This window comes from Ambystoma mexicanum, chromosome 3p (assembly GCF_040938575.1).
Source record: "Ambystoma mexicanum isolate Mex_15411 chromosome 3p, UKY_AmexF1_1, whole genome shotgun sequence".
Lineage (NCBI taxonomy): Eukaryota > Metazoa > Chordata > Amphibia > Caudata > Ambystomatidae > Ambystoma > Ambystoma mexicanum.
The window spans coordinates 413,483,294-413,510,307 of record NC_090925.1 but is presented as its reverse complement, the minus strand read 5'-3'; the positions used below and the strand labels follow the sequence as shown (position 1 = coordinate 413,510,307).

Sequence of the window (27,014 nt, the reverse complement as noted above, 5' to 3'; positions counted from 1 at the left end):
TTTTGTCCTTGGGATCGTTAAAGCCTAGATTGAGATCCCCTAGGAGTAAGGTTTTGGTGGATTTTTGAATTTTTTTTCGCTGGGAATGTGAGTGATTTGCCCTTGAAAGTCAGCTGGGAGTCATGGGCGCTGGTAGATGGCGTGGATGTTAATGGTGTTGATGTGAGAGAGAGGTAGTTTGGCAGAAAGTATATCTGCATTCCCTTCCCATGTGTGGGGTGTGGATCTGATATGGTGGATGTCTTTATAGATTAAGGCAACTCCCCACCTGATTTTGTTGGTCTGTCTTGCCTAAGAATGGAGTAGCCTTCTGGCATGGCTAAAGTAATGGTGGGGCCTGAAGCTTCATGCAACCAGGTCTCTGTGATGGCTAGCAGGTCTAGGTCGAAGCTGGAGATGAGCTCATTGATTTCTAAGGCATGGGCAGTGAGCGATCAACTGTTAAGTAATGCGCATTTGAGGATAGGCGCTGCCTGACTTGTGTTTGGATGCTGTTGTTTGGTTTGTTTTTTTCTGCTTGGATTTGGAAGGGATGGATGATTTAGAATTAGGTGTGTGGCTGGTACACGGTGTGAAGATGTGAGTAATGCTGGACGAAAGGTGGTGAGAGATGGATGTACGGGAACCTAGTCTGCGGTTTCTGTGAGATGTAAGAATGTGGTGAGAGGAGAGGGACCTGGGTAGCGTACGCATCCTCAGTCTGCACAGTCTGGTGCAACTATTGGGTGTAGAGGTGTGAGGATGCGTGATGTTGGGCGTGGGGTGAAGGGGTGTGAAGTTTGAGAGGGACAGTGCCATGATGCTGGAGCTGGGTAGGTGGAAGTGTAGATACTGTTGTCCATAAATTGAGGTAGCAAGTAGTGTGCCTAAGAGTAGTAGCGTGTTAATCTGGTGGTGCAGCCCTGGTAACATGCTGGAGTACTTGTTGTGCATGTGCAGGGAGGCGGGATGGAGCAGTGATAGTTCTGATGGTGTGAAGTGACTAACTGGCTAGAGAATGTCAGATGGCATAAATGTGTATAGAGCATTCACTGTATACAAGTGCGTGAATAGACATTTGAAATCATGAATACGAGATTTAGCATTGCATTGCGACATGTGCATACGTATGCAAGGTACTGGTACAAAAGACTTGCTTACAGGATGGAATCATATTATGATTTATGCAATTGACGGTCTGGGGGCCTTTGCAATGGTAATGTGTGGCAGTCTTGGAGAGGGGAATTCTACTCACGTATCCTTTGAGTCCCGGGTGGATCTCTGTGAGAGAGTGTTGGTCCCGTGGCTCCAGAGGCGAACAGGGGCAAACAGGAAGGGCCTTTCTCTCTGGGCCTTCGAGATGGGCCAGCTTCTGCCTGTGGCGGCCATTTTAGGAGGCTCTGTCAGCGGCGTGGTGCGGGCACTGGGCTTCGTGTGCCTGGGCTGCCCGGGATTCACTGCGCTCTCGTAGATGAGGGGCATCTAGGGAATCACAAGGGGTGCTTCACAGCGACTGGTCCAACAGCGCTGTATGGATGAGCATGGCTGCTCCTGCAGACCATGTGCAAGGTAGGTGGTCGATCGGGGGTGGGGGAGGCATCAATGGCTGGATCCTCCCGATGTGAGGGGGGTTCCTGCCCTGTGGAGATGCTGCCTGAAGTCAGGAGCAGGGGCAAACAGGAAGGGCCTTTCTCTCTGGGCCTTCCTCGAGATGGGCCGGCTTCCGCCTGCCGGCGGGCTGGCTCGCAGAAGAGCGAGACGCGTTGCTAGGCAACGCAATAAACAATAATGGCGGCGGCCATTTTAGGAGGCTCTGTCGGCGGCGTGGTGCGGGCACTGGGCTTTGTGTGCCTGGGCTGCCTGGGATTCACTGTGCACTCGTAAATGAGGGGCATCTAGGGAAGCACAGGGGGTGCTTCACAGCGACTGCTCCAGCATCGCTGTACGGATGAGCACGGCTGCTCCTACAGACCATGTGCAAGGTAGGCGGTCGATCAGGGGTGGGGGAGGCATAAATGGCTGGATCCTCCTGATGCGAGGGGGACTCCTGCCCTGTGGAGATGCTGCCTGAAGCAAAGATACAGCACTCAGGAGGCAGGAGAAAATGTAGGTAGGGTCTCTGGGGTCCAGTGATGGATTCTTAGAGCCAGGGTTCAAGATAGACAGTGTCCAAAATTTCCCCCTACAGTTAGAAGTCTTGCCAAGGCAAGTATTGGCAAAGCCAATAGGTTTTAGATAAAGAATATCATAAATCCATTGACTTATATTTAATCAAGCTCTTTTTTATGCATCTGGGACCCTTAATTTAATAACATTGATTTCTTACAGTTTCCCTCCCCTTTTGGGACAAGAAACACACTTTATGCAGAAGGTTTACTTATTAACCAAATACTAATAATTGAATTAATTTAAAGATAAATAAGTTATTCATCCATGACTGCTTACAATCAACACACTAGTCACCTATTTTTTCATTGTTACAGTTATAGCAATAGAGACTTTTGTAACACACACGTCACCATAATTATTTATGCGTGTAATTCACCTTGAGCATTCATGAACCATTGATTGAATGCCTGAGAGTCCAGGAGGAATCTTTTATTTATGAAAAACAACAAATTAGTTTAAAATGTCCCTACCTATCCAATTATCGCTACTTCCTCTTAAATTCAAAATACTACTATATAATTATAGACATGTCAGAATTTCAACAGCATTGTAGACTCAATTGCAACAAACTACTAGACCTTCATGTATGTAATGGCTTATAAAAGGAAAATATATATTCAACAAGTATGTAGGCTAGATTCCCTTTAGTGCTGTTGCTATTTATTTATTGTGTAAAAGTGTACATTTCTCACTTTCAATGGGAACCTTTAAACCACGAGAGAATGGGTAGCGAATAATCACCCTCTACCTTTTGTCTTGAACAACTTAGCTTTAAAAACAGTATTCTTCTTGATGAAGGGACTTTACTTACTTTTTCTGTCTAGGTATCTACACATTGAGATGTCATATACTCTTCTGTGCTTCTACATTGCACATAAAAGTATCTCCCCATACGCAGACTATAGGTATTATTCTGTTGATCTATAATTCACTTATGACATATTAACTTATTTCCCAAGATGAACCATCAGTTCTTACAAATAACAGGGTAAGGATTTAGGGGCTGATTCATGGAATTTGTGCGCAAAAAAAACAGGGATTTGTGCGCCATTCTGCCCATGAATCCATGTTTAACAAATGGGGATTTGCGGGCAGAATGGCACACAAATCCCCGTTTTTCGGCGCACAAATTCCATGAATCAGGCCCTTAATTAATTCCCTTCATGGTATCACCCCCCTCAGAATTGTTCCACTTTAGATCATATCCACATATATATTTCTTTTCACTTTATCACAAACAGGTGGGCACTCACTTAAGGTCTTGTTCAATTTTCTGCCTCTAGGACCAGGTGGGTATCAGTCAGCAAAATGGGATCAGCTTGCCTCCACAGCGTGTCTGCCATCCCTTCTGCTGCAGAAGGCCTGGGGCTTTAACTGCTGCTAGGCCTCACTTTCAGGGTACTGGTAATAAACGGAAATGGGTCCAAAAGGAGAGCAATCTATTCCTTCTCCTTCCTGTTCTTATCAGTTCTTCTTTCTCTCCATCAATCAGTGAGTAAGCGAGTGCATCTGTCAGTGTCCTATCAGTGAGTGTGTGTTGAATCTTATATAGAACAATAACGCTACCTTTTGAAGGGGCATATACTTTCCCAATGTAATTGGTCAATTCATGTGATTTGACAGTATATCAAAAGTGACACCAGAGTAGAAATACCTATCTGCAGTCATTGGGCATATAAATGAAGGGGGCAGTCTGATGGGAGTAACTTCAGTTTTACTTCCATTTATTGTGATATCATCTCAGGGATTTCTTGAGCTAAATACTGCAACATTCTCAGATAATTAATTCCACAAAGATTACCACTGTACCAATTTTCTCACCAGATTCCCCTTTCTGGCATGGATCAATTGATGCAATTTTCATCATGCTAGGACCAATGGTTAGTTACTTTCAGATGTTGGCTTATAACATATTGATACTTTTCTGCGCAAAAGCAGGCACTATGACATAAGAACCATTTCTTTGCAACACAATGCACATTTACCTAATTTGCATACTGCAAATGACCTCACACAATGTTTTCTGCCACCTAATAGAGATTTACTAACTGAACATTACAAACAAATGAATGGATTTGACGCGTTTCTTTTCATGGGCAAAAAAAGGGAATACCACTGTAAAAGAATATATGCTTTTTTCCAATACAAAATACTACATAGCATCTACAGTTGAGCCTGTCACCAACAGTGCATCTGGAATCGTCAGTTCTTTATTTACAACCCAGAGGCCAGGTTATGATAAGGTCTCTGAGGTTTGGCTCTTCAGGGCTTTATGACTTTTGTCGCTGCCCCCCTTGGACAGTTTGTTTTGAAAGGTATTTTCATTTTATGCCTTCATGAGGGGCTGTGGGATTGAAAATTCAGCTTAGACACCACAGATATGCTGAATTCTCCTTAGTTCATTATCTAAAACCATAAAACACAGATGGAACCCATAAAAATGGCATTTTATGATTAATATCAGGTCCAGCCTTCCCCGCGACTACGTTTCAGATCAGTTGTTATCTTTATGACCCTATCCCAACCAGTTCATCTCTGTGAGTAAGCATAGTAAGCATGGGATATGATTTCATTTTGCAGGAGCTGGCAGGATTAGAATACAGATGTCAAGTGTTCAATACTGGGTGATGCTTGATTCAGGTTGCTTTGTCCCCAATACCACTTTTAAAGTAAATTTATCTGTGCCCTTATATGTTACATTTTCCATGTTACGATTTCCATGAATGCACTTCAGAGCACTTTCATTGGTAAGTGGGAAGTTCGATGTACAAGTAGTCCAACATTCAAGAATTAATGTGCTCAATTAAGCCATGTAAGGCTTTAACAACACGATATTGCATCTCTCGGGTGCCCTACTACTCAAGGTGAAGAGGATCAACTAAGTCATAAGGCTATTGCAGAATTTCATGAGGTCTTCTTCTAGCATAAGTGATAGTAAATGAGAGTTTTAAAGGGTGGATCTTGTGAACGGAGAGATATTTAATCGAAAGTCTTGGATCTTGCCAGGAGTATGATTAGCAGCAGGCCAATTTTAAACATCCATTTGGTACACATTTCTAGGAGTGTTGTAAGTCTTATCGTCCCACTTGTGAAATAGATGTGGGCTCCTGGGATATCTGGCTTGAGGCATAAGTGGACATCACATGGTTTTAGGAGTATATCTGGGACATCATACTTGACTTGTGTTAGGAGCAGGATTCCTAATGTGGGGGGTGGGTCAATGGGCTGGCCATGTTACTTGGATGGTGATGACTTTTAATATCCTGTGTTTACACAAGCAGGCTGCTAGTAATGAGAGGCCACGGATCGTTCGTATGTGACTTCTAATGCCTTGTGGTGGGGAAGGTCAGTCCGCAAGTCCAGGAATCAGGCTGCAGGTCTCCCTGTGGTGCCAGCAGTGCTCTATCTGTCAAGTTATAATTGGCAACAATTAGCAATGAGAACTTGTGTTTGTTGGTTATTTGGTTGTCATGGTTAATTTGGAACATGGTTTTGCTGGTTATAAAAGTATGTACTGTCAAAACGTAGGTCTGTCCATTGATCAATGTGACTTTGAGTCATCAACCACTTGTCTGCTGGTTGTACCTTGCATGGAACACCCAGCATTGATGTTGCTGGCCCTGCAGTAATATGGGCAAAGGGTGCAGTGATTGGTTACAGGAAATTTACCCTGTGGTCCAAATGTAATAAAACTCTTTAGACTGGTGTTACCAGATGACGCCATGACAACAGGTACATCCGGGAGGATAGCTCAGCTGCAACGTGCTTTCCTTGGAAACAAGACAACGCTGAGCAACACAGGTTCGATCCCCGGTCCGCGCTAAGAAACCTCTGGGTATTAAGCGCGTTATAAATAAGCTATCATATCATTGCATTCCTCCTTTCAACCAGCAGACCTTTGTAATCTGGCATTTTAGCCCTTTGAGTTCAACTGAATGTCAGGACAAAAACCCAAGAATTCCTTTCATTGATAAATATTTGGCCATACCGAAAGCAGTGTCTTCCCAGTGCAGATAGAGTTACCTGCGATACAATACCATGTGAAGTAGCATGTTCTTGGCATGGAACATTGGTGATCTAACTTTTCAGGGAATCCTAAGATCTTATTCAGTTCTAGATGGTAATGTTAATTTTGTTATGGCTTTCAACTCACACTTTCCCTCCTGGTACTTAAACTGCTGCATTTACAAGGGGAGACATTACACCTGAAGCACTAGAATGCATAGCAATGTATTCTAAAACACCAAGGCTAGCTAGACATATCTGTTATGACATCACACAACTTGATCTTTGCAAAACTGGTAGTGGGTGAATCAGACATGCCAAGTCTCTCAACCAGAAAGCGGGAGAAAGTAATTTTTCCATAGGATTTCATTGAGGTTTTAATTATTTTAGGCGGGAGCGAGTGCTGAAGTTTGTCTCCCTCTGCTGGAGACTCCCGTGAGACTCTGGTCCCAGGAGCGGGAGGAACACTGGGATGGATACAAAGCTCAGGTCCAGCAAGTAAGTGGGGAGGGAGTAAGGGAATGGGGAAGGGGTATGGCTTGGTTTGCAGGATGGGGGGGGCAACAGGGAGGGGCTCCCTGTTGCCCCCCCACATTCAAAAACAAAAAAAAGTGTATTTTTGCCTGTGGTTCCACCCACCTGATTGGCTGAGCGCTCTTCCCCGGGTGCGAATGCAGGAAATAACCTTAGATATTGATTTTCTACTGATGCCTGGCCGACATAGCACTTGAGATCTCGATAGCATAATGGAACCTTTACCCCTCTCTATGAACCCAAAATGCTCCACCTTTAGCTTTCTAGTATAAATGTCTATAGCGAACAAGTGAGCCCATCTCCCACATTATGGATTTAGCCAGTCTTGGTTTTGCACATCGAGTGCTGGGACTTTAGGGCACATATTTCGAATGAGGAAAGTGAAACCACAAGACATTGGCATGCAGTGTTGAATACCAGGCCTGGCAGCTATAAAAGCAACATTATTCTCTAGTCCTGGTTTCAACCTCTGGGGAGTTGGTTTTGTGGCCTCACATCAAAGGAAATCTGGGGTTTCACTGCCTCAGTGGTCCAGGTTCTATAACCCATCAGAGGCTCACATAAGGCCAGAGGTCAGTTAAGACCAGTTGGCCATTGGTCTAAGAGATTGCTAATTTATTTCTGTCTACAATGGGACCATGACAAATTTTGTCAAGCACCCTCAACCCCCAACACTGGTGTCTGGATGTGAGTGTTTCTCTGGGAAGGGAAGGTTTTGAGTACAATTCTATGTGGATACATTTTTCATGTTCATGCAAACAGGCTTTCCCGTTTACAGAGCACCTTTGGCGAAGTTCTTCAGGTATCCACTACTTCTGCATTCACCTCATCAGTATCTATTGACAGTGCGGGCAGGTTGACCTAGAGTTAGATCGGCACCTCTTCTGATCTATCCTTAGTGTGGTGCCCAGGCCATCACTGAAATATTGCTACTCTTGGCTACGCTCTGCGTGCCCAATCCTTCATGCAGGAGGGCAGGTGCATTTTTCTTCTGGGGGGATCGAGTAAATGTATTTCATTTCTCTGGTGAATGGAGCTCATTCTGCAGGCATGCAACCTATGGTCTCTTTTCCTTCTTTCGACTCTGGGATCCTATTCTCCCCTGGGCCTTAGAAGTGGTGGGAGGGACAGGTGCCTTTTGGATAAAGGTTTCCATGTTGCCACTGTACCAAATAATAAGATGATCAGATTCACAGCCAGGCCATTTCCATTCTCTGGCTTCCTCTTTCTGTACATAGTCAACATCAACTAAATGTACCCAAGTCCTGGTCTTGTTGGGGCTATGATGATCCTCTTTGAGGAAAGGTTCTCTCTACACTTCTACGTGGACATCTAGTTATTTTCTGCACTCTTTCATGTGAGGAGAGCAGTAAGTGACACTCTTTGACTTCAGTTTTCTCCAGCTGTGCAGTTCTCTAGATAAGTCTGACTACTTCTGTGGGTTTTCCCAGGACAGGAGAGTGTATCCTGGCTACAGGATATCTTTGCGGAAACCAAATCCAATAACGAAAGTGAAAAACCAGGACTGGCTAAAACACTCATGAATGATATGTGCCAACTTGGGCGCTCTGCTGATAGATTGTTAGTAGTAACTCCTTTCATTAGAATCCCCTCAAAGACAATTGTGTCTGGAGTGTACGTTTTAAAAAAGTCAATATTAAGCAACAATGTCAGGTGGCACCACAGCATGTTGGATGCCTTCAGCTGACCCTGGTTTTTCAAGAAGCACCTTGTGTCCTGGAGCTTGTAGTGTCGTGTTTCCTGTTATGCAGATCTCTCTGTGACATCTTCTGCCAGAACCTGGCTTTTCAACCAACACCATTTGCATGCTTTGAGTTGTTGGCACGTACCCAGAGCTCTCAAGTTGCCTCATGCATGAGAAGGTTTTCACTCCTGGTTTCTTTACTTTGAATTCTGAGGCTTCTCATTTTTCCTTCCTCATTTTAAATTTAGAAAAAGTACAAGTCCCAGAAATCCAAGGAAACACATGCCTGGGAGACTTTCTCATGCACGGGGAAACTTGAGAGCTCTGGGTATGGGCCAACAACTCAAAACCAGGGATGGAATTGGAACCAAAATAGGCACTGGAAATAATTTTCAAAGTGACCCCATATTACACATTTTCAGCGAGCCCAACCTTTTTCCTATGAGAAAAATTGGAAATACAAAAGGTTACCACACAAAAGAGCCCCAGGGTACAGAGGCCTACCCGGAAATCTCCAGAGCTCCTTATAGGCAGTCCACCCCTGCTCAAAGCATGCACATTGTGGTGGTTAAAAAATCTTTTTCTGGCAGAAGATGTCACACGTGGTAATGGAAATATAGAAGCCTTCTCCTAGGCTGGGGAGCATGTCCACCCCATTGAAATAAAACAATGGGAGCTCTTGGTACAAAGAGTAATGTGCGCCGCTTTTGAAAACCAAATAAACAATCTGCAGCAGGTGTGTTTTGTGAATCCAAGATTAAAGCTTTTTATTTCAAACAAAAGTAGTCTAGCCACTTTGCCTGTCACAAAGACATGGTTTTTAGACAGGAGGGTCAGCCTTCTAAAAAGCATACAAAGAGAAAAGAGCAAGCCTGCTAACACAAAAAGGCACGGCGCTTTTTGTGCACTGCAAAAGCTTCAGTGCCAAGCTCAGCTACCATGGCAACTAAATGTTTTCTACCCTTGCAACAGCAGTGTTAATTAGCCATCTAATTGAAACGTAATTAAGGTAATTGGCTGCATACCTAGCTACCACACTGTTGAAACACTGATTAGAAAAAGCAGATCGAGACATAAAGAGCGCTCTTAAAATGCTTTCATGCGAGGGGAGGGCGACCAGCTGAGCTAAAGGGGTAGTTTATACCGCAGCCCCCGCAGTGGTGTCTGGGATGAACTGCTATAAAGTTGTGACATTAATGAATGTGTGGGATGAGGCTGAGAAAACTTTATGCAGGGGAAGTAGTTGAAAGGCGCCAGGGTTTCCTATGCCAGGTGTGACTAGATTAACCTGCCCTGTTTTTTCTTTGCAAAAGGAGACTTGTAGTTTTGGTTTTCACTTTTTCCTCTACATCGCTCATACTCGTCCCAGTCCTTATACATGAAAAGGCCATATCTCCCAGAAATCATCTACGTTTCTCAACAGTGAAATCGCCCCCCAGGGGCACAAGCAAGGTCGCCAGACTACTTCACCCTCCCACTTTCAGGAGGTTGCATGCAGAAGGCAGAGGTCTGCCTTGATGTCCGATTACTATGCACTGGGCTTGAATGGGAAAGGGCTGTTACCAAGAACCTGTCAAATGTCTCACCTGGGAGAGCAGACTATTTACATTTAAACATTCATAAAGGTGGCAGCAGAAGCAGCGGCAAAGGTACAGTGGCAGAGGACAAAAGCCTGCACGGGCGATACCTATAAACCCTATGACATACATGCCAACATTCCGTGACCAAAAAACTGTAGGAATCTTAAAGTTACAAAAATAGTCCAGCGAGGAGGTAATGATTAGAATAGGGCGCATCAGCAGCCCATTGTCATTGAATGAGCCCACCGCCGCGGGTGCATTCAATGACAATGAGGAGCCTGCCATGCCTTCTGCCACCACGCCAGCTCGGGGGAGCCCTTTAAAGACTCCCCCGAGCTGGCGTGGTGGGGGCTAATGGCGCCTTTTGTCAAAGCTACCCGCGGCGGAGGGGCGCATTTAGCCCGCTGCCATGGGCGCCTTTTACATCAAAAGCCTGCATGCCGCGCCTTCTCCCGCTACACCAGCTCGGGGGAGCCCTGGAAAGACTCCCCTGAGGTGGCGTGGCGGGGGCTAATGGCAACCTGCGGGGCGTGGCACCCCCTTGTGGTCGCCCGGGTCGCCCCTCCTAAGGCTGTCTCTGCAGAAGAGGATGCTGATTTTTTAAAACAGTATTTATTGCCACTAAATCGGTAGGCAGTAGGACTGCTTAAAAAGCGGTGTCCTACCGTCTAAATTGGTAGGGTTGACAAGTATGCTATTATGACTAGCTTTCACAACTGGCATGCACGCACCCCACGCACCCCAAAATACTATTTGGGCTGGCTGCTCCACCATGGTGCCAGCTCAGAGAAGCTCTTCAAGGCTCCCTTGTGCGTGCTTGGCAGCGGTGCACTATGAAATAAAAAAAAAGTTCTGAGCACAGGAATCTTTTCTGTACCAAGGACCAGGGCTGACCCAGGAAACTCCTAAATCTGTCACCAAGCCCATCATCAGAAGACTTGGCATGAGACTGAATTCAGAAACAACAAGCCTCACATCCTGTTCTCTGCTTTCTCATCATCTTACTTTTTTTTCTTGTTTGTTTCAGACATTTGTCCATCGGTGGGGTGTCAGCGGGCTGAGTAATCCTTCATCTCACTCAGAATGGCATGTTTTCCAGACTTCCTGAATCCATTATTTCCAAGGGTAGGCTATGATTGCCCTAGCAACTGAGGCCAATTCCTCCTACCTGGACCTATAAGATGTTCCAGCAGCCCCGAGCGCTTCTTATTGTTTTTTCTGTCCAATGGAGAGGCCAAAGAAGCACAACGGCTCTTGGGCACAAATATGGGTCTTAGTACAGCCCCATGGGTGGCTCGGGAGGGTGTCCAGGGAGCGAGGCCTGTCAAAGGATGTTTATTTTGACAGAAGCCAGAAGTTAGTTTATTGTGTGGGAGGGTGGGGTAGGATCGGCAGTCCTGGGACTGTGCAGCCACACATCTGCATGTGAGGATCACTGATATGCGTTCTTATGTTGTTATACCTGGAGTTTAATAGAGATGGCACGTAGCTCAGGCCATAATGCTCCGATTATTTACTGGTAATCTTCATTTCAGTAGTTCCACTGTTCCCCATCATAGTCCATTGTTCCAATCGTCCTATCCCAAAACCGATGTTCTATGCTTTTTCCTTTACATTGACCTCCCCACGACTCCTGCCTATGGTGTATAAGAATGGCAACCTACCCAAGACCCTCCTGTTCCAATACCCAAGAAGTTGCATCGATCACACACCCCAAGGAGGAAGTGCCGGTTGTCAGGACCGTGATGACGAATATTACTGGTAAGTAATCAGAGCATTACCTCCACATGCACTTGTCTTCATCCCGGTCCATACATCTAAGTATATCAACTATTCTATATCTGAGCCATTGATCCAGAAATAAAGACATCAGTGCTACAAAACCCAGTGAACTTTTGTTACTAGTGAAGCAGACCACAGGACTTCATGGGTGAATGTTGCAGCATACTGTAGAAGCAAAGCCATGATTAGATTTCCCAGGAAGGTGAAGCCGGTAATGGTTATTTGGAAGGCCAGTAGATGCCTTACAGATGTCTAAACTTGAAGCACCCTTTGCCTTCTCCTACGAAGAAGACATTGACCCAGACAAGCTATCCCAGGTCAGGCTAGGGGTTTGCATCCTCCCGGGCAGTCAGCAGTCCGCCATGGAGATGGCTTCCTTCAGCCAATAACGTATGATGGCGGAGGAGGCCTTGTGGCCCTTGTTAGCGCCCCCAAAAGTGACAAAGAGGCTATTTGTTGACATAGTACTACCACCCTGTCCATGTAGTAGAGAAATACGAAGTGAACACCAAGGGAAGATAGGAATTTCCTTTCCCCTTGAGTAAGCTCTGCCAGAAGACCCAGGATGTCAACCTCTTGGTACAAGTGGAAGATGCAAACCACCTTGGTCTTGGTTTGGGAGGTAGGAACACAAGGGAGAAGTACAGCCTCAGAAATTAACTAAACACCAGCCATGGAGGTGAAGAGGAATACCCCCAGCTCCACTATTCACCTGGCAGAAGTGAAGGAAATCAGGAAGATAGTTTTCAAATTCACCAAGAGGACAGGCTCAAAGAGGGTCCCTGGCAGAGCTGTGGGCACATGGGGTGGTGCAGAGGAGACTTGAGGCACTTGATGTTGTGGCACGAGTTGGAGAAGCTACTCTATTCTTTGGCTGACCTTGGTATCATGATAAACCTTATTTGCATTGCCAACCTTGTTCTTTCTCTGTTGTTGTTTCCATTGTCTGTTTTTGAATCATGTGCAGTTTATACATGGTCTCTGTCCATGTAACAGGGGTGTACAGGGACAGGCAGGTAGCTTCTGGTTGTCTATGGTATCTAGTAAAAACAAAGGTATCCATGCATATAAATGCTCTTCACAGTTAGATTCCCAAGCACACATACACATCGTTTATGCAAGCTGTCGGAAGCGACCATGTAGAAGGACGCGGTGCAGCTTGACAGCTCGAATCTTTCACTGGGGGAACACATCAGGGCCATGTTGGGGGGTGCTTTACTGTAGCTTTAGCTTACTCAAGTGCTCGATCAATGAATGCAGCTGCAGCTTTGGTCCCCTTTGGAGACAGTTTGTACATTTACATTTAGTGTCCACGCTCCTTTCCTGACTTGATCTGACCTGTCGCTACCCTGCTGATGTGTCTGCTAAGGTGGTGCCTTGCTGCAGGTCTTTCCTTAGGCACAAACTTGTGTTGAGCTGGGTGCACCGTGGCAATCTGAGTGTTCCACAGTAAAGTGCTGTTTTTGTATATTTTTTGTTGTTACAGTGTATTATTTTTAATAGCCTATGCATTCTCCTATTATAGCTGATACAAAAGCTTACTTGAAGAGTTACAACAAGCCTAGGCAGACTATTAGAAAATGCTCAGGATTAATATTTAAAACAAGGAATATGTGCAAGCCTGCTCAGCCCTCTGTACCTATCAAGCCAATAGGTCTGGCAAAGCATGAAAAAGAAACTTGGTAAAAGTAGCATACAGAACAAGAATGGCCGTTCACATGTTATTAATAACAATAACAATTATAACAAGAATACTCACAACAGGCTCCTTAGAGATATTATTTCCTCCTGTGAGTTTTCTGCAGCTTTCACTTCCTAACAGCCTATGTTACACTGGGTATTGCGTAGGGGCGTGGCCTGAGCTCATGGTGTGAGGACGTGCTGAGCTGGAGCTCCCATCCCGAGCCTATTAACGATCATCCTAAACCCTGACAAAGCTGCATACAGAGCGGAAAAACGAACATCCACATCGGGAAAGCGATTCTGAACATTGTGTGAGCAATCGCACTGAAAATCGCAGCAGATAAAACAACTCATGAAGTTGCCGAAGTTGAGCCCCTGAGAGGACCAAGAAGGCGGGCGGCGTTGTGGCCTGAGGCAAACAGGAAGAAGAAGGTCACACAAAGTGAGTGAGGCACGAGTAAGGGCGCAAAGTGAAGGGTGCCTGCCGAAGCGGACCCACCAGAGGATACGATAGGTCCACTCTGGCGTTCCGATGACTGGCGATCGTGCGGACTAGAAGCGCGCTGATCAGAAGCTGCATCGCCCGACAGCGACTAAAGTGGAGCTGGGCCCGCCATGGACACATCTAAGTAGAGCCGAGGTCGCTGGTACTTCTGGCTGCAGCGACGCACTGTGGGCAGGTGAGCCAGAAGTAGAACCGCCTGCTGAACGAAGGTGAACCCCATCGAGACCCGCGGCGGGGTCGGAGGCGAGCAGGACACAAGGCTAGGTAGCCGGCGCCCGAACTGCAATGCAGACATCCTGGGAGCGACTGGTGAGTGGACTGAAGAGGGGCAACGAAATCGGGGTGATTGCCTCCTGCCTCGTAACAGGACGACCCTGAAAGTCGCTGGGGAGAACTGGCAAGGACTTTGGGCAGCGGCCCACCTGGCATAGTCCAGATTACACACGCCCAGTTAAGGATAGTGCCGCGGCTCGTATCGTTTTACCAGAGCCGGAATGCAAGCATTGCTCCACAGCGCACAGGACACCAAGCCACGGACACGAAAAAAGAAAGAGAAGGCTAGGAGGACATCTCCACAGATTGGAGGACATTACTTGCAGAAGCCCGGGCAATTACTGCCACAAATGAACACGGTACATGAAGCAAGTGGATGCACTGGCGGCCCCCCAAGGAAGGTGTCTACATGGGATGTTGAGGCTGCAAACTAAGCCTATGCAGCCCCCACAGACTAAGGGGAGGCACTGAAACGGGAGCGCAGTCGCTGCAACAGGTTGGACTGAGCCCAAACACAGAAAGCTGAAGCTGGGTGTGCAACCAGGGAACTAACAAGCGCCACTAATCTACACCACACATTGGGCACGCAGGTCCCAAACGCAGGCAGGGGGGACCCACTATCCCTGGCTATACTGTACTCTGAGGTAGACCCTGGATCCATAGGAGAAGTGATCCTCACCCCAATCGGGAAAAGAACGAAGAAAATCAGAGCCGGCACCCCGAACAACAAAGTCTGGGACGGACAAAATGGCGAGATGAACACTGGCCCGTTAGTGGAGGAGTAGTGCTCTGAGCTCCGTGTCTGCCGGACGGCGGGTGAGAGGGGCGTGAGGTGCTACGAGCCACCACTCTTCAAATTCACCCTGTTGAGAAGCGGTCAGCCACCCTTGGTGCCGGGAAAACAAGTGACCCACATGCGAGCCCTACAAAACACAAGCTGATGCTTATCTCAACACCCCGCTAAGCAGAGACAAAGAAGCGGAATACCAAACTGGGACACCCAGAGAATAAGCCGGTGACGGAGGTAGGGCAGCACGAAACGGACGACAGATGTGTCGATGGGCCTTGACGAACCAAAGAGTGTCGCCACCAAGGAAGCTCAGGCGCAGAAGGTAAGACCCAATGAAACAGGTACTTATACAGAGGTGTACACAAGGTTACAAAGCGGCTATTTGGGTAAGGGTGGGGAGCAACTGAACATGCTCTGCAGTCGGGGCATACCGCTCACTGAACATAGCTGAACAACACTGCAACGGGGGCCCGCAACATCAAGCAGAAGTTGGGCTGTAGGAGAGCACAGACACTAGACGTTGCACCGGACTGCCCTCTACCTAAAGCAGGGATATTGATGCCACTCCTAAGAACATAATAGCAAGCAGAACGATTTGGCAGAACCCCTGGCAAAGGGAGGGACAACGGCATACTGGAACACCAAATTAAGGCAACAACCTATGCCACACTGGTAATAATTGAACCCAGACAGACACAATAGGCTAACCAGCATAGAAACTAGTGGGGCGTGGAGGCAACAGCCCTAACTGCATAAACCAAAACACCCAACACGCTGAAGACATGCAGTGGTTCCCAGCTGTCCGGAAGATTTGGGGGGCTTATGGGGCACTGACAACACGAACATTTAAAATATCCCAGATCTAGGAACAGCTATATAAAATAATTTTTTTTAAAAAAAACAAGGGAGCAACCTGGCGCAAACTATCAAGTGTAATCTGGTGAAACATCATAGGGGGGAAAATCCACCAAAGAGCGAATAGGCAAAGGAGACCGCAGCGAGGGACACAGATTGCGCCCTAAATACTGCAAGACGCAGCACTTAAAACCTGCACGCATACTCGTTTACGGACTACTGCGAGCGACCATGTCTCAGTCTAACAAAAAGAAGAAATCCCCCATAATGGAATCTTTTGCTGCAGCCAAACCTCGGGATCAACCACAAAATTCTAATGAGACACGCACTGGTCAGGCGGCCCGACCGAAAGCGACCAAAACACGCAAATACTTGAAGCCATAGCTGGATTACGCACTTTTATTGCACCAAAATTCAAGAAGTAAAGTCAGACATGCAATTAATGTGCCAGGACATGCGCAATCTCACAGAGCGCGTAACCACAACGGAGTCAGGACTACAGGAAACATCAACAACACTGAAGGACGTCCAGAAGTACAAGAGCTGGAGAGGAAAAACAAGGTCCTTGAAGAGAGAGAGGAAGACACAGAAGGGACCTCCAGATGCAACAATGTGCACCTGCTAGGGATACCGGAGGAGATGGAAGGCACTTATCCTACGGACTTTGTGGAGACCCTAATACAACAGGAAATAGGCGCCGGCTGCCTGACACAAGGGTTCGCTGTGGAGAGGGCCCATAGGTCCCTACAGATAAGAATTCCACCACCATCTGAATTTCTTCTTAAATGCACTTGTCTCCTCTCGACCATCTTGTAACCCGGTCAACCGTACTTATTGTTATTTTACTGTATGTCTATATTATGCTGTAACTTCCTCCAAGTCTCCGATACCCAGTTACCCCAGGGTTCGGCGCGGTATAAATAAAGAAAGTAAACTAAACTCAACTAAACTAGAAGAAACCATCGCCTGGATCGCATTCACGCCCAATGATACCAAGAAACCTGAACTTCCAAGACAGGGAGATCATATTGCGCTACTCCCGTGAAGGTGGTGAGATCAGAAGAGACAACTTGAAAATCACGATATACCCAGACTACACTCCAACTGTACAGAGAGCGCGAAACTCCTTTGTCCCGATTAAGGCCAGACTGTGCCAACTAAACATCAAATACATGCTGATGTACCCATCTAGACTTAAGGTGTTACACAATGGGAGAGCAATCTTCCTAGAAACTCCGGCCTCGGCCAACATGTGGATGGAGCACAACAACTTGGCGGAGGGAGATGGCGCTGAAACACAGTCAAGGATGTCAGAACGGGGTGGGGGAAAAACAGGTATCCGGCGACCACAGGATCATAAAAGAACCGCAAGACTCAGTGGATAATTAAACTCACTGCATTGAACCCTCGGAACACATTAAGGACGGCAGCACGGTGGAGCCACTTGGCCAGGGCTAACAGGTACTCCCCTGCGAAAGGACTGGTGCCGGCCTGTTGCCATAGCACCATAACCTGCTCAAGATAACCCGGATGGGCCGAGATGGAGCGGGGGCACCTGAGCATTGCCGGACTCACGCAATGGCTGGGTGTAACTGGTTAAGTTTAGTTTACAGTTGTTTAACATGTTTAACATATTACAGGTTAAAAAGTTTGGTTGTCTGCACAATGTGCTGCGGAAATGTGGCAGTCTCTGGAAGCACGTTTTTGCTCTTATTAGTTATATTGTTCCTCTTGGTTGTTGTGGTGTTAGTCAGAAAGTCTCCAGAAGAGGGGGGTGTGGGGCAACATAGGCTACACATCTCTCCACCGAGCAGGGTGTTACCTAGGGTCCAAGCACAGTGTTCCTGGAACTGCGGTTCCCCAGAGGGAAAGGTGGAATCACACCGGGGGGACCCCGGGGCTGAATGAAAAACGTCCATGGCCACACAGATTAAAATCCTGACGTGGAACTTCAGGGGCTTGGGAACCTACCTCCGAAGGAACAGGGTTAAATCCTACATGAATAGGAAAAAAGTTTCCATAGCCTTACTTCAAGAAACCCACTTGTCGAAAGAGCCATCGTCTAAACTGGCAGAATCTTGGGGCGGGCAAGGGTATAGTGCTGCAAACTCCAAGTACGCGAGAGGCGTGTTCACGTGGGTGAGCCCTCAGGTCCCCTTTAGGCTGCTAAAGGTGGAAGTGGACCCTGAAGGCAGATACTTAATCCTGTGCGACTATATTGAACAGACTGAGGTGTGCATAGTCAACCCCTACTTACCAAATCACAATATCACTACACACCTTGAAGAAATGAGTGCCAAGATATCCCAATACCGAGGTTGTTTCTTTATCTGGGGGGGGAGATTTCAACTGTGTGAGGGACCTGGACCTAGATAGGTCCGCCCCGCCATTAACCCCCAAAACAGGGACCTCCTTAGCATTGAACACAACACTAGACCAATTAGAGCTGATAGATGTTTGGCGAGAATTCTACCCAGCTGAAAGGGGGTACTCCTATTACTCTTCGTCACATAATATTTATACTAGGATCGATTATATGTTCACAGGCAGAGACCAACTCGCCCAAATAGAGGCTGCTCAATATCTGGGCAGGTCGATTTCGGACCACTACCCCCTGTTAATGGAATGGACGATCACGGGACCTAGACCCCCTATTCCGCTTTGGCGAAGGCCTCCTGAAGCGTTAACAGACCAGGCCTTCAGGGAACATCTCAGAGACAGCTTAGAACGATATATAGAAGAGAACGTGGGCAGCGTGGAATACTGGAGTAAAGTATGGGAGGCATTCAAAGTATTGAAACTGGGGGATACCATAACCAAATCCGAGGGTGTGAGAAGAACTCTGCGGGAGGAACTGGGATGGTGGGAAGAGGAAAGAAGACTGAAAGAGATCACTGCCCTGGGGACGAGAGAGGAGGAGGAATCACTGACCCAGATAAGACACAAATGTAAAATGGCATGGGAGAGGCTAGCCAAGTTTGATTACACCACGAGATCCATCAGGGCACACAGGGAACGAGATCAACCAGGTCACTTACTGGCATGGCTTTGCAAAAGGGAGCATCTCCGTCACCCAACGGCTGCACTCAAGGATAGCGAGGTCACGACCCACCAAACACAACAAGCGATCAATGACACATTTCAGTCATTCTATTCCCACCTCTATGCGCATGACACACCAGTGCCCCGGGAGGAAATTCGGAACACGTTAGAGGAGATAGGTCTCCCCACATTAGACCCTTCTCAACGTGAAGCCCTAGAAGCGGAGATCACCACGGAAGACATCAGTGAGGCAATAAGATCCCTAGCCACTAGCAAGACCCCGGGAAGTGATGGGCTACCTCCTGAATTCTATAAAACATATGAGACGTCGCTCACACCACTACTACACAAAGTCTACAAAGAAGAATACGAACTAGAAACACTTCCGAAAAGCATGACAGAAACACTGCTAGTGACGATACCTAAACCTAGGAAACCTCTCGATGAATGCGATTCGTACTGCCCACTCTCAATGCTCAACTACGATGTCAAGATATTGACCTCTATACTAGCCAAAAGACTATCCAGATTGGTAGGCTGGCTGGTACATAGTGACCAAAATGGCTTTATACCAGGCCGCAACACAACAGCAAACCTTCGTAGACTCCAGCATGTTATGGCCCAAACAGAGGTGGTAAAGGAACCTCTAGCACTGCTGTCATTAGACGCAATCAAAGATTTTGACTCCATATATTGGGAGTGGCTGCTGCCAGCCTTGAAGGAGTTTGGGTTTGGTGGAAAATTTCTTAGATGGGTAAGAGTCTTATATACTGATCCAATGGCCAGGGTGGAATCTGGGAGGCTGGTGTCCTCGACCTGGACATACGTAGAGGCACACGACAGGGATGTCCACTATCTCCCATGCTGTACATACTGGGCCTGGAGCCAATTGCAATATACTTCAGGAAACAATTCTTAGATGCAGGAATACAAGTAGGTGGCCTAAGCCATATAATCTCGCTCTATGCAGATGATGTCCTACTATATGTAAGGGACCCACACCTGAATGTACCTGTCATGCTAGATGTGCTAGAGAACTACGCCAGGGTCTCTGGGATTCATTTCAGTACGCAAAAATCCTGTTTGCTCCCTCTGGCGGGCCTGAGGGACAAAGGGATAGAGGACCTACCTGAAGTCGGAATCCAATGGCAGCTAAATTTATTTCGGTACCTGGGGGTCAATATATGCCACACACCCGAATTGATACATGCCGAGAATACTGGGGCCATAGTCAAAGGACTGCGCAATTTCCTTAAGTTATGGTCAAAACTACCACTGTCCATGATGGGCAGGGCATCAATAGTCAAAATGATCCTACTCCCGAGATTCTTGTACTATTTCCAGAATGTGTGCGACTACATTAGGGCTTCCTTTTTTCGATTATTGGAGACAGTGATCAGAGATTTCCTTTGGGGAGTGGGGAGCCACAAACTATCCCTCAGCACACTCACTCTACCTTACAGAGCAGAAGGCATACAGCTTCCAGACTTAGAAAGATATTATCTGGCTTCCCAACTTAGCTTAGTCACCTGCTGGCTATCGGATGACGCTACATCTGAAACCGAACTGTTGCAACATTTAGTGGCCCCTGTGCGAACTAAAGGAATTGATCTGGGTCCCGCCCGGGTGCCTGGCAAACACACCCATGCTGGTGACTCTGGGGAGGCGGGTCTGGCACAGGACCAAAACACTATTGCACTTAGAACACTCTTACTTGCCGGAGGTCCCGCTGGCTGCAGATGTGTGCAAGGACAGCACTGATCTCGCTAACGTGAGACATTGGGAGAGATGGGGGGTGTACACCTGGGGGGACCTTTACGAGGAAGGGGTATTTAGAGACTTCAACACCCTGCAATCCAGTGTGGGGCTCCCTAAAGGGCAGTTCTTGTGGTACCAGAGGGTTAAGCGAGCCGCTAGGATGAAATGGGTGGAATGGCCGGAAGAACCAGCAATGGACACTGCTAACATTAATGTATAACCTAGGCGATAGATGGAGGGTGGTCTCTAGAATATACTAACCAATAGACCCAACCCCTGGAGTGATGCACTCAGGTCAATGTGGGAGGTGGACCTTGGGGTGGACATAAATGAGAAGGAATGGGAGAGAGCGCTAGCATTCCCCAAAGAAGTATCTAGAAATGCTAGATTTAGACTGATTCAGCTGAATGTTTTATATCGCACCTACATGACCCCGAACAAGGTGGCCAAATTTAACAAGCGAACCCTACCACTATGTCCATGGTGTGGGACAATGGGGGCTGGACTGATACACATGTTCTGGGAATGCACGAAATTGCACGGCCTTTGGACCAAAGTTGAACAAGCTTGCAGAAGGGCAGGCGTAACAAGATATGATTGGTCCCCTAAGGAATGCCTCCGGGGAACTTATGCAAGGATAGCCAAGATGAAGCACATAATAAAGTTAATGGACATGACATGCCTATTAGCCAAAAAAACTATAGCGATGGCATGGAAACAATCACGGGGCCCACAATATGATGTTTGGCACAGGGAATTTGAACGCTGGACAGAAGCGGAATCCAGAACATGGGGGGAGGAAGTCTCCAGATCTGATGACGGGACAAGTGTAACGTTTGAGACATGGAAAATACTGGTATGGGATATGTTACACGCCTCGGATGACAAACCCCCTGAATAGCCACACCCTGTCGAGCTATAAACATAAATACTGAATGTAATAGACTAAAACCGGACACCTGTTCAACTTTTGCTATGTATAAATCATCACCCCCTTATCCTCTCAGTGATGACCCTTACTTTTTACAGGAACTCACACAAGGAGATAGTTACTGTTGTTTTGTTGTTCTGTTTGGTTTATGTAATATCATCCTTTATTTATTTATACTAAACTGTACGCACAAAATACTGATGATGTAATTGCATATGCTGCAACTTAAGAAATGCCAAAATATTCTAAAATAAAAACTGGGTATTGCGTAATCAAAATACTAAGTTCCTTCACATTGAGGAAGTTGACACGAGCTTGAAAGCTTTGAAGGACGGAGGAACGACATTGACAATGACAACCATAACTTGCCATTACAGCTTGTTCCATCTGATGGTATTCTGTTGCGGCTTGAGCCTGCCCCTTCCCTCAATTTCCCTTGACACAAATTACAATTCACATGTTCTTCGTCAAGACCTGTGTAATACCTTGCTTGGATCTATGGAGACATTTGGCTCTATCAAGGACTACTTGGTTTCAATTGATTTAGAACTTACAGGCGAGCAGATCTGGAAGGATGTTGCTCAGGGTTCTGGTTCTAATATGAGCACTGTTCAGCCTCACTCACCAGAAGACCATTGATATGCCTCCTAGTGAGGCTAATGCTTCAATGGTTACTCATTTTTTTAACGCTCTCCACAGATTGTAAGGATCAGCAACACTGCATTAGAGTAGATGAAATCATTCCTGACAGAAAGAACAGAAACAACCTGGCTATCACCCAACAACCTCTCCATCCAACCATGTATACCATGGCTTACTGAAATTGGAAACAGCCTGAAAGCATTATATTAGTTACAAATCTCGGAATTTTGATTTACAACGACCCAACACTTGAACCACAAGACAATGAAGAAGTCTTAATTACTTACCTGTAACTGTATTTCTCCAGCCTTGGTATCTGTCATAGATTCGCATGCTTGAATATTCCCCGTCGTCAGACTGGGAATCCTCAGTAACTTAAATAATAAAAATAATAACACAAAACCTCTTCCTTTGGGAAGAAAAGCTACACCCATAGAGAATGGTTAGCCCTTCACTTGTGGAGTCCCTCCACCTCCTTTGGTCCTTTTTGGCCAAAACCAATGAGGTGGCTGGGCTTAGGCTCCACCCCAATCAGCCATCTTCAGATTTTGAACTGTGAAGGCTAGTAACTGATGACTGACTGAAGAGGGAGCAGCCTCTCGCCAGGGGGGCAGGGGGAGGGGCAGGCGCATGTGAATCTATGAAAGATACCAATGCTGGAGAAATACAGTTACAGGTAAGTAACTAAGACTTCTCCAGCATTGGATCTTTCATAGATGTACATGCTTGAATAGACACCAAGTAATCAACTACCATCTAGCTTGTCTGATAGCCAGAATGTTGCACTTGTATGTGTATGCGCTATATATATCTTGTGTAACATACTTATAGCGTACAAAGTAAAGCTACCAGAAAAATGCATGCAATGGGACTGTGAGAATAAACAAGAGTAAAAGTTGAAGAACAAAAGGCTGCTCCTACCTTAAGAGAATAAGTGCTGGAGCACTGCTTCTCCTACCGCTGATTCCCTTCTGCTGTCTTCTTCCAAGCAGTAATGCCGGGCAAACGTGTGAAGGGTGCTCCAGGTGGCTGCCCGGCAGATGTCCTTCAAAGACACTCCTGCCTGGAATGCTGTCGAGGCCGCTCTAGCTCTGGTGGAGTGCATCGTGGGTGTGGCTGGCAGATGGTTATTTCTGATTTCTGACAGTGAGTAATGCAACTGGAAACCCAACGTGCCAGACTTTGTTTTGATATGCAGTGACCCTTGGTTTGTCCTGCAAAGGTGACAAAAAGTCTTGTAAAAGTCCTGAAATCTTTTGTTCTTTCAATGTAGAACTTAAGTGCCCTAGCCACATCTAGTGAATGTAGCGTCAGTTCCGCGGCAGTTGATTGATTGATTGATTGATTGTTTATTTGTATAGCGCCTATACACAAAGTGTTTCAAAGCGCTTCAAGGAGGGAGGGAACATGGGAAAATACAAGTACATTCTACAAGTCCTTGAAACAGTACAGAATGAGAAAAATAACTATCACATCATAATAGATAGTACAAGTGCATGAAACAATAAGGGAGAGTCAAGGGAGGAAGGAGGGAGAACAGAACTAGCAGTAACATTACTATGCCTGATGACAATTGTTAGAGTGCAAGAGTGACAAGAGGAGGGGGAAGGATGGGGTGTGAGGGGAGAGGAGAGAAGAGGTGAGGAGAGGAACAAAACAAGTGACTATCAATTGAAAAAGAAAAACAAACACGGGGCAACGGAAAAAAAGAGAGGGCAGAATTGGGGGGATGGGATGGTAAGGGGGATGCAGGGGAGACAGGGGACACAGGTGGGGGAAGGGAAGACATGGGGAAACTTGCAGGGGCCATGGGAGACATGGGGACACTGACTGGGGGCAGGGGAGGCAAGGGGACACTGGCGGGGGGCAGGGGAGACATGGGGACTCTGGCAGGGGGCATGGGAGACATGGGGACTCTGGAGGGGGCGGGGGAGACATGGGATACTAGTGGGGGTAGGGGAGGCATGGGGACTCTAGCGGGGGTAGGGGAGACATGGGGACACTGGCGGGGGGCAGGGGAGACATGGGGACTCTGGCAGGGGGCATGGGAGACATGGGGACTCTGGAGGGGGCGGGGGAGACATGGGATACTAGTGGGGGTAGGGGAGGCATGGGGACTCTGGCGGGGGTAGGGGAGACATGGGGACACTGGCGGGGGCAGGGCAGACATGGGGACCCTGGCGGGGGCAGGGGAGACATGGGGATTCTGCAGGGGGCAAGGGAGACATGGGGACACTGGCGGGGGCAGGGAGACAAGGGGACTCTGGCGGGGGGCAGGGGAGACATGGGGACTTGTGTAGTTGACAAATCAAGTGGGAAAAACAATTCTTTCTGCTAAAATGGATTCAGATATGACCTTTGGAATGAATTTAGGGTGAGGTTGGAAAAATTATCCTTTCCCTGTTAAAGGTTGTGAATGGTGGATCAGTGGACAGTGCTTGTAGTTCCCTGATGCACCTTGCTTAAGTCATAGCCACCAATAAGGCTGTTTTCCATGATAAGAACTTTGTGTCAAACCTGGGTATAGGTTCATAGGGCGATCTTATTAGCGCAGCTAAGTCTGTGGCGGGAGCAATTTTTCTTTGCATAGGAAAGGCATGCATAAGCCTTTTAATGAAGGCTTTGACCGCCAGGTGTGCCACGAGAGATTGTTGATGAGGCCTGTTCGTATAAGCGCAGATGGCTGAGAGATGGACCTTGATGGAAGCAATAAACAAACCCCTCCCTGCTAGATGTAGAAGGTAAGGTAAGATTTGTTCTGCAGATGCCAAGAAGGGATCTGTGCCAGATTCCAAACACCAGGATCTGAACCATTTCCATTTTTTAGTATATGTCCGTCTGGTGGACGGAGCCTTGGCAGTTCGTAGTATACCCCAGCATTTAGGATCTAGAACAAGGTTGTGGAATTTTTGCTGCTGAGGAGCCAGCCCCAGAGGGATAAGCTGGCAGCGTTGTGGTGAAGCAGTTCGACCATGTGCTGTGACAGCAGGTGCGGGTGAGGCTGAAGGTGAAATGGCTTCTCCAGTTCAAGTGCAGGGTACCAAATCTGGTGTGCCCACATCAATGCTATCAGTATCATTGTGCAGGGTTGTTTGTTCATCCTGTGCAGCACCCACAGGATAAAAGATGTCAGAGGGAACCCATAAAGAAATTTCCCCTTACATTGTTTAGAGAACGCGTCCCGCAGGGAGTATCCCTCCGGATGCCTGGAAGCAAACTGATCGCATTTCTTGTTTACGTGCGTTGCAAACAGGTCTATGGTGGGTTTTCGCCACCTGAGGAATAATGTTCCCAGGTCACAGGTTTTGATTTTGCAATTTTGGGATTGTAGGAATTGTCGGCTGAGTTTGTATGCCAACACATTGTCCTTGCCGGGGAGATGTTATGCCCACATGTGTATCTTGTGGGGTAGTGCCCAGTTCCAGAGTTGTTGAGCTTCCATTGAGAGGATGTTGGACATGGTACCGCCCTGTTTTCTTGTGTAGTGCAGTGACGTGGTGTTGTCCAGCTGCACTGTCACCATTTGTCCAGAAAGTACCGGTAGGAAGGACTTCAGTGCCCACCGAATGGCCCTGAGTTCCAGGAGCCTGCTGGCTTGTAGATTGCCCAGATGGACCCCCAACCCGAGAGTGTAGGGTTTGTTCTCAAGAGTAGAGTGGAGGTGAGGTAGCTGGAAGGGTAAACCTTGTAGAAGATGGGAGTGTTTGGCCCACCATTCGAGGGCCTTGTGGAAATTTGCAGTGGATGCACAATGTTCTCCCACGATCTGCTGTGTTGAGCCCATTGACTGTCCAGCTCCACCTGAAGCGGTCTCATCTTCAGTCTCTTTCAACCATGCAATGCGGTTTTGCATTGTGGCCACTCTGTCCATAGAGGGGTGAACCCTGGGAACTTGAGTGTCCAGATCTGCTCCTAGAAAGATTGTTGTCTGTGCGGGTAGTGGCAAAGATGTTTCCTCATTGATCGAGACCCATAGGTCTTGGAGTAGGGTTGTTGTTTTTCCCACTTTGTATGATGCTGTTTCCAGGGAGCTTCCTTTCAATAGCAAGTCGTCTAGGTATGGAAAAGCCTGAGGTGAGTGGCAACTAGGGTCATAGTAAATACTCTTGTTGCGAACTTCAGCCCAAAATTAAGTACCTTGTCCGATATTATGGTGTACCAGTGATTGAGGTGCAGTGAAACACGTCCTCCCACTGGGGTGTGATATGGAAGGGGCGCCAAGTACGAGTCAGTTCTTCTTGCCCTGGTTCCTGCCCTGGTTTGAGCCCCTTTTGCCACGTTGGTTCTGGTCCCTGGTGGAACCTTGTTGGTATCTATCTCCCGAATGGAAGGAGGTTGAAGAGGATGCTTGACCCTGGAAAGACATGCTGTATGACCTGTACTTGGAGCTGGCACTTCTAAAGGAGTGAAAAGGATGGCAGGCTTTGTCCTTGTCCTTGTAAGAGATAATTGCCCTAGAGATGTCGCTGTTGGCATTGAAGCCCTTCAAGTGATCATCTATTTTCTTGCCAAATAGGTCTTACACATCAAATGGCAGGTCGGGATCTGGCCTGAAACTTGTGGCCTTCATCCAGGCTTGGCATCTCAAGACTGCCATGTGCCATCTGCCTGAAACTGCAGTGAGCGGTGTCCACAGAGGTGTCGAGAATGTGGTCTGGGACCCCTTTGCCGTCAGTGATGATGGCTTTGGCCTCTTCTTGAAACTCCTCTGGAAGGTGTTTAGTGAGACGGGACATACAGAGCCATAATTCTCTATCCAGCCTTGCCATCATTACCATGGT

The 27,014-nt window shown here is 47.1% G+C and overlaps 1 long non-coding RNA gene across 3 annotated transcripts in view; it reads right to left on the bottom strand.

Moving 5' to 3' along the window:
* Positions 1 to 27,014, bottom strand: part of LOC138580506 (uncharacterized) — a 693,565-nt gene that overhangs the window by 323,284 nt on the left and 343,267 nt on the right. For all 3 annotated transcript variants that reach the window (XR_011304277.1, XR_011304275.1, XR_011304276.1), the window contains one exon: positions 23,155 to 23,447. This is a non-coding gene — a long non-coding RNA (uncharacterized lncRNA). The remainder of the gene's footprint in view (positions 1 to 23,154; positions 23,448 to 27,014) is intronic.